The sequence below is a fragment of the Arachis hypogaea genome, chromosome 17, assembly GCF_003086295.3.
Source record: "Arachis hypogaea cultivar Tifrunner chromosome 17, arahy.Tifrunner.gnm2.J5K5, whole genome shotgun sequence".
Lineage (NCBI taxonomy): Eukaryota > Viridiplantae > Streptophyta > Magnoliopsida > Fabales > Fabaceae > Arachis > Arachis hypogaea.
In genome coordinates this window covers 60688565-60696912 of record NC_092052.1, presented here as the reverse complement: position 1 = coordinate 60696912, position 8348 = coordinate 60688565, and positions in this window count along the sequence as shown.

The window sequence follows — 8348 nt, the reverse complement described above, 5'->3', positions numbered from 1 at the left end:
CTGGCTGGCGTTTAACGCCAGAAATGGGCAGTAGAGTGGGGTTTAACGCCAGGAAAGGTAGCAGGGCTGGCGTTTAACGCCAGGAAAGGTAGCAGAGCTGGCTTTAAACACCAGAATTGGCACAGAATGGGCGTTTGAACGCCAGAATGGTGCACGGACTCAAATTTGTTGACACCTCAGGATCTATGGACCCCATAGGATCCCCACCTATCCCACCTCTTCTTCTCTCCTCTTCATACATTTCCATAACACTCTTCCCCAAACACTCTTCCCCAAACACCCCTCACCTATCAAATCTTACCCTCTTCCCCACAACCTCTTCACCACTCACATCCATCCATCATTAAACCCCACCTACCTCACCATTCAAATTTAAACCATTTCCCTCCCAAACCCGTCCACACATGGCCGAATTTCCTCTTTCACTTACCCTATAAATACCCCTCCTTACCACCTTCAATTTCATACATCATACACAATACACCCCCTTGGTCGAACCCTCTCCTCACCTCCATCTCCTTCATTTCTTCTTCTTCTACTCCTTTCTTTCTTCTTTTGCTCGAGGACGAGCAAACCTTCTAAGTTTGGTGTGGGAAAAGCTAAGCTTTTTGTTTTTCATAACCATTAATGGCACCTAAGGCCGGAGAAACCTCTAGAAAGAGGAAAGGGAAGGAAATTGCTTCCACCTCCGAGTCATGGGAGATGGAAAGATTGATCTCAAAGGTCCATCAAGACCACTTCTATGAAGTTGTGGCCAAGAAAAAGGTGATCCCCGAGGTCCCCTTCAAGCTAAAAAAGAGTGAATATCCAGAGATCTGACATGAAGTTCGAAGAAGAGGTTGGGAAATCCTCACCAACCCCATTTAACAAGTCGGGATCTTAATGTTTCAAGAGTTCTATGCTAATGCATGGATCACTAAGAACCATGACCAAAATGTGAACCCGAACCCAAAGAATTGGCTCACAATGGTTCGGGGGAACTACTTGGATTTTAGTCCGGAAAATGTAAGGTTAGCATTCAACTTGCCAATGATGCAAGGAGATCCTCAGCCTTTCACTAGAAGGGTCAACTTTGATCAAAGGTTAGACCAAGTCCTTAGGGACATTTACGTGGAAGATGCTCAATGGAAGAGAGATTCAAGAGGCAAGCCGGTTCAACTAAGAAGGCTTGACCTCAAACCAGTGGCTAGGGGATGGTTGGAGTTCATCCAATGCTCTATCATTTCTACTAGCAACCGGTCTAAAGTTACAATAGACCGGGCTATCATGATCCAAAGTATCATGAATGGAGATGAAGTAGAAGTTCATGAGATCATATCCCTAGAACTCTACAGGGTGGTGGATAAGCCCTCTACTTTGGCAAGGTTAGCCTTCCCTCATCTCATTTGTCACCTATGCAATTCAGCTGGAGTTGTCATAGAGGAAGACACCCTCATTGAAGAGGACAAGCCCATCACTAAGAAAAGGATAGAGCAAACAAGAGAGCCCACTCATGGACCTCAACAAGAGTATGAGGAAGTTCCTCATCTAGAAATCCCTGAGATGCCTCAAGGGATGCACTTTCCTCCACAAAACTATTGGGAGCAAATCAACACCTCCCTAGGAGAATTGAGTTCCAACATGGGACAACTAAGGATGGAGCACCAAGAGCATTCCATCCTCCTCCATGAAATTAGAGAAGACCAAAGAGCCATGAGGGAGGAGCAACAAAGGCAATGAAGAGACCTTGAGGAGCTCAAGCACTCCATAAAATCTTCAAGAGGAAGAACTAGCCGCCATCACTAAGGTGGACCCGTTCTTTAATTTTCTTGTTCTTATTTTTCTATTTTTTGAAAATTATGCTTTATGTTTTGTCTATGTTTGTGTCTTTATTACATGATCATTAGTGTCTAGTGTCTATGCCTTAAAGCTATGAATGTCCTATGAATCCATCACCTTTCTTAAATGAAAAATGTTTTCAATTGCAAAAGAATAAGAAGTACATGGTTTCGAATTCTATCTTGAAATTAGTTTAATTATTTTGATGTGGTGGCAATACCTTTTGTTTTCTGAATGAATGCTTGAACAGTGCATATTTTTTGAATTTCTTGTTTATGAATGTTAAAATTGTTGGTTCTTGAAAGAATAATGAAAAAGGAGAAATATTATTGATAATCTGAAAAATCATAAAATTGATTCTTGAAGCGAGAAAAAGCAGTGAAAAGCTTGGAAAAAAAAAAGAAAAAACAAGCAGAAAAAGCCAATAGCCCTTTAAACCAAAAGGAAAGGGTAAAAAGGATCCAAGGCTTTGAGCATTAATGGATAGGAGGGCCCACATGAATAAAATCCTGGCCTAAGTGGCTAAACCAGCTGTCCATAACCATGTGCTTGTGGCGTGAAGGTGTCAAGTGAAAAGCTTGAGACTGAGCGGTTAAAGTCATGGTCCAAAGCAAAAAGAGTGTGCTTAAGAGCTCTGGACACCTCTAACTGGGGACTCTAGCAAAGCTGAGTCACAATCTGAAAAGGTTCACCCAGTTATGTGTCTGTGGCATTTATGTATCTAGTGGTAATACTGGAAAACAAAATGCTTAGGGTCATGGCCAAGACTCATAAAAGTAGTTGTGTTCAAGAATCAACATACTGAAATAGAAGAATCAATAACACTATCTGAATTCTGAGTTCCTATAGATGCCAATCATTCTGAACTTCAAAGGATAAAGTGAGATGTCAAAACTGTTCAGAAGCAAAAAAGCTACAAGTCCTGCTCATTTAATTGGAACTAAATTCATTGATAAGTTTGGAATTTATTGTATATTCTCTTCTTTTTATCCTATTTTGTTTTAAGTTGCTTGGGGACAAGCAACAATTTAAGTTTGGTGTTGTGATGAGTGAATAATTTATACCCTTTTTGGCATTATTTTTACATAGTTTTTAGTATGTTTTAGATACTTTTTTTTATATTTTTACTAGTTTTTATTCAAAAATCACATTTCTGGACTTTACTATGCTGTTGGATTTTGACCCTCCTGCACTTGAAGTGGATTTTCTGGAGCTACAGAAGCCCAATTGGCGCACTCTTAATTGCGTTGGAAAGTAGACATCCTGAGATTTCCAGCAATATATAATAGTTCATACTTTTCTTGAGATTTGATGGCCCAAACTGGCGTTCAAAGTCAGCCTAAAACATCTTAGGGTAAAACGCCCAAACTGGCACCAGAATTGGTGTTAAATGCCCAAACTGGCACCAAAGCTGGCGTTTAACTCCAGGAACAGCCTATGCACGAAAAAGCTTCAATGCTCAGCCCAAGCACACACCAAGTGGGCCCCGGAAGTGAATTTCTGCACTATCTGCAGTTAGTTACTCATTTTCTGTAACCCTAGGCTACTAGTCTAGTATAAAAACTACTTTTAGAGATTTATTTTACGTCTTTTTTTTATCTTTGATCATTTTGGAACTTGTATATTCACTTATGTATTTTCAACGGTGGAGTTTCTACACCCTATAGATTAAGGTGTGGAGCTCTGCTGTTCTTCATGAATTAATGCAATTACTACTGTTTTCTATTCAATTCACGCCTACTTCTTCTCCAAGATATACTTTCGTACTTAATTTAGTTAAGTCAGAATGAAGGGGTGACCCGTGACAATCACCTAATCTTCGTTACTCACTTAGCCAAGATCGTGTGCTTGACCACCACAAAGTGGTTTACATGATGTTCAATGTAGCCATTGGACGACAGCTGGAGTATATTCTCTTGGATATCTAATACACGGACCAAGTCTGTGAGATTAGTATCTTCGTGGTATAGGCTAGAACCATTGGCAGCATTCCTGAGATCCAAAAAGTCTAAACCTTGTTTGTGGTATTCTGAGTATGACCTGGGTAGGGATGACTGTGACGAGCTTCAAACTTGTGAATGTTGGGCGCAATGACAGTGTGGAAAAGGACAATTGCTTATTTCGACACTAGCGGGAACCGACAGATGATTAGCTGTGCGGTGACAGCACATATGGATTTATTTTCATCCGAGAGGATCATACAGCTTGCCATGAAAGGAGGTAACGCATGGTTGGAAGAAGGCAATAGGAAAGCAGAAGTTCAGAAGCAACAAAGCATCTCCAGACGCTTATCTGAAATTTCCACCAATGAATTACATAAGTATCTCTATTTTATTTTCTGTTTTATTTATATTTTAATTATCAAAACCTTATAACTATTTGAATCCGCCTGACTGAGATTTACAAGGATGACCATATCTTGTTTCAAGCCGACAATCTCCGTGGGATCGACCCTTACTCACGTAAGGTTTATTACTTGAAAGACCCAGTGCACTTGCTGGTTAGTTACACGGAATTGTGAAGAAGTCTTGAGATTACGTTCTCCCACAACAAGTTTTTGGCGCTATAGCCAGGGAATGAATAATCACGATTTCGGGTACCAATAGCAAAGAGAATAAAAACAAGTACTAATAATAACTAATAAAAACTAACTTCTAAAGTAAGAAAAAACTAGCAAAGAAGCATATTCACATATATACAATAGCCAATAACATAACACCATTACAACTCCCTGGCAATGTCGCCATTTTGATGTGTTGGTTTTTGTTTATATAGAATTTCCCCAATTGAATGAATTCTCGTTGCAAGTATAGTTCTACACCAACAAAGAATCCTCACATGCAAAAAATTTGGTTGTCACAAGTAACAAACCCCAAATAAGAATTAACCGAAGTATTTAGACTCCGGGTTGTCTCACAAGGAATTGCAATGAAGTGGTCAACTATTGGCTATGAGGGGACAATGGGGTTTGATTGATAAGAAGGCAAGAAATTAAATGGCAAGAAAAGTGAAGAGAGCAATTAAAGGAAGTAATCAATAAAGATAGACATTCATGGCAAGGTTTGAGATCATAGGCTTTCTATCCTAGTCATTAATCATAACAATACTTAACAAGAATTTATCTTATTTCGTCATCCCCAATGTTGGAAGAAGGTGTAAGTTATCTTCCATTAAAGAAAGTCAAACAAGACTAGTTAATCTCAAATCAAAAATCCTAATCAACTCACTAATTGAATTAGCAAGAGATTAGAGTCATTGAAAATGATATTAACTAACAACTCTAGATCACCAATCTAAATTGGGTATTAATGACTCAAGATTGCCCAATTACTCTTCCCAAGCCAAGAATGCTCAAAATCTATTCTAAAGCCCAACCAAGCATTTTGTCAAACACTTGAAAGGCATAAAAGGAAAGCATAGTAAAAAATGCAAGAATAATAAATCTACCAACTACCAATTGTAAGAAAGTAAATCAACAACTCAAATCAACAATTATAAGACATCAAACATTAAATTTCATTAAAAGAGATCTAAATCCAACATGAGCATCCATGAACATAAAAGAGAGCATAAATTAACAAGAAAACTAAGAGAATCAAAGTGTAGAAGCATGAAATTGTAGAAGAAACAAGATGAGAACAATAATCAAAACCTAGATCTAAGATGGAATTAAGCCTAAGAACCCTAATTCTAGAGAGAAGAGGGAGCTTCTCTCTCTAGAAACTAACCTACATGATGCTAAGTTACAAAACAATTACTCCCCCCTTGCCCAAGCTTGAATTCTACATGAAATAGCATTAGAAATGAGTTGGATTGGGCCCAAAATGAGCTACAAATTGCTGGCCATGATTTCACTTTAGTGAATCATGTTGCTCCATCAGCGCGCATGCGTACAGTGCGCGTGCGCGCCTCTAAACGCAAAGCAACTGTGACAAATTTTATATCATTTTGAAGCCCCGGATGTTAGCTTTCCAACGCAACTGGAACCGCCTCATTTGGATCTCTCTGTAGCTCAAGTTATGGTCGATTGAGTGCGAAGAGGTCAGACTTAACAGCTTTGTAGTTCCTTCATTTCTTCATGAGTTCTCTCATTTTGCATGCTTTTCTCCTCACTTCCTCCATCCAATACTTGCCTTATGAACCTGAAATCACTCAAAAAATATATCAAGGCATCCAATGAAATTAAGGTGAGTTAAAATCACCACTTTAAGGGCCTAAAAAGCATGTTTTCACATTTAAGCACAAATCAAGGGAGAATTGCAAAACCATGCTATTTCATTGAATAAATGTGGGAAAAGGTGATAAAATTCCCCAAATTAAGCACAAGATAAACCACAAAATTGGGATTTATCAAGGTATCTTTGATAAACCACTATTTTATGGTTTATCTTGTACTCAATTGAGTGGTTTTCATCATCTCTTTACCCACTTATTCATACTATTTGCATGGTTTTACATTTGCCTTCCTAATTATGTGCTTTGATTGAAAACATGTTTCTTTGGACTTATATTTGCTAAATATTAATCCTCTCTTATTACCATTAGATGCCTTGATATGTGTGTTAAGTGTTTTCAGAGATTATAGAGCAGGAATGGCTCAGAGGATGGAAAGGAAGCATGCAAAAGTGGAAGGAATACAAGAAGTTGGAGAAACTGCTAAGCTGTCCAGCCTGACCTCTTCGCACTCAAACGACTATAACTTTAGCTACAAAGGTCCAAATAATGTGGTTCTAGTTGCGTTGGAAAGCTAATGTCCGGGGCTTCGATTTGATATATAATATGCCATAGTTTTCCTGACGCTAAGCGACGCGAACGCGTGATCCACGCGGACACGTCACATCTGCGAACTTCAATCCGCGCGGCCGCGTGGACGACGCCTCCGCGTCACCTGTCCGCAACCTGAACGTACCAGAATACGCAGGGGGCGATTTTTGGGCTGCTTTTGACCCAGTTTTCAGCCCAGAAAACATAGATTAGAGGCTATAAAGTGGGAGAATGCATCCATTCAAGGAGCTCGCCAATTTTCACTTTCCATAATTTAGATTTAGTTTGAGAGAGGTTCTCTCCTCTCTCTCTTAGGATTAGGATTAGGATTTAGGACTTCTCTTAGTTTGTAAGAGTGACTCTCGATCCAAGTTTAATATTTACTTTAATGCTTTTATTCGTACCTATAAATGTTGCCAACTTGACTTATGAACCCTTTTCCATGTTATGATTTGAATTAATGATTATTTGAGGTATTTCAGTTATTGATTGCTTTCTTTTTAATTTGTGTTACCATTGCTTTCCATCTAAGGACATTTTTATTCCAACAATTTTACTTTTTTCCTTTTGGTCTTGGTTAAGAAATTAGTAACTCAACATTATTAAACTCAGCATAATTGATAATCGTTATCTTGCTAATTGAACTAAACTTCAATAATCCCAACTTTTTCTTAGAAAATAAATAGGATTCGAAGGTCAAACTAATTAGTCCCTTGACTTTCCTTTACCTTAGTAAAGGTTAACTAATTGGAATTTAGATTCAACTTTCATTATTATTAAGAGAGATAACTAAGTTAGACTTCCAATTTCTCTTACCTTGCCAGAAGTTTGCTTTACAGTATTTATTTATTTTAATTGCCATCTACTTTACTTGTCATTCAACTCACTTGCTTCTCACCTTCTAAACTCCGATTATAACCTCCATAACCAATAATAAGAACATACTTCCTCGCAGTTCCTTGAAAAGACGACCCGAGGTTTGAATACTCGGTTAACAATTTTTAAAGGAGTTTGTTACTTGTGACACCCAAAACGTTTGTATGAAAGGACTTTTGTTGGTTTAGAGACTATACTTGCAACGAGAATTTATCCGCAAATTTCTAGACCACGCAAAAGTTCTCTCATCAAAATGGCGCCGTTGCCGGGGAGCTGCTAACGTGTGCCTTATTATTGGTTATTGTAAATATTTTTCTTTTACTTGTTTATTTATTTCTATTTTTCCGTTTTATCTTCATTTGTTACCATGAATTCTCACCCCTCTCACTTTGAGTTTGGTTCTAACTTTGTTGAAGGAAATAGAAGTTACAATAGGAATATGCATCAAGGTCAGACCAATCAAGGATGGATGGAGCCAAGAGGATCTAATCAACCCTTTAGGCAGCAACACCCTCCGAGATATCCTGGACAAAGACCATTCTACCGTGCATACCCAGCTGAAAGATATGGTGGACAACCTTGTAACTACCAACAAGCCCCACCTCGTTTATACAAACCATCCTTTCAACATAACCTCGAACCACCACACTCACAAGCTTCTCTTCACCATTCGCCACCATATGATCCTTCCTTACCCCAGTACCGATCCAATCACTCCCAGTCACCACCACTTTCCTTTGTATCATGTCCAAGTCCGGCAACCCAAGAAGCAGAGGTTCGCCTAAAGGAAACAGTAAATAAATTTCAAACAACCGTTCGACAACTGGAGCAAGTAGTAATTCAATGGGTTTCTAGGCGCTCAAATACACAAGGATTAGCCACAGCCCCAT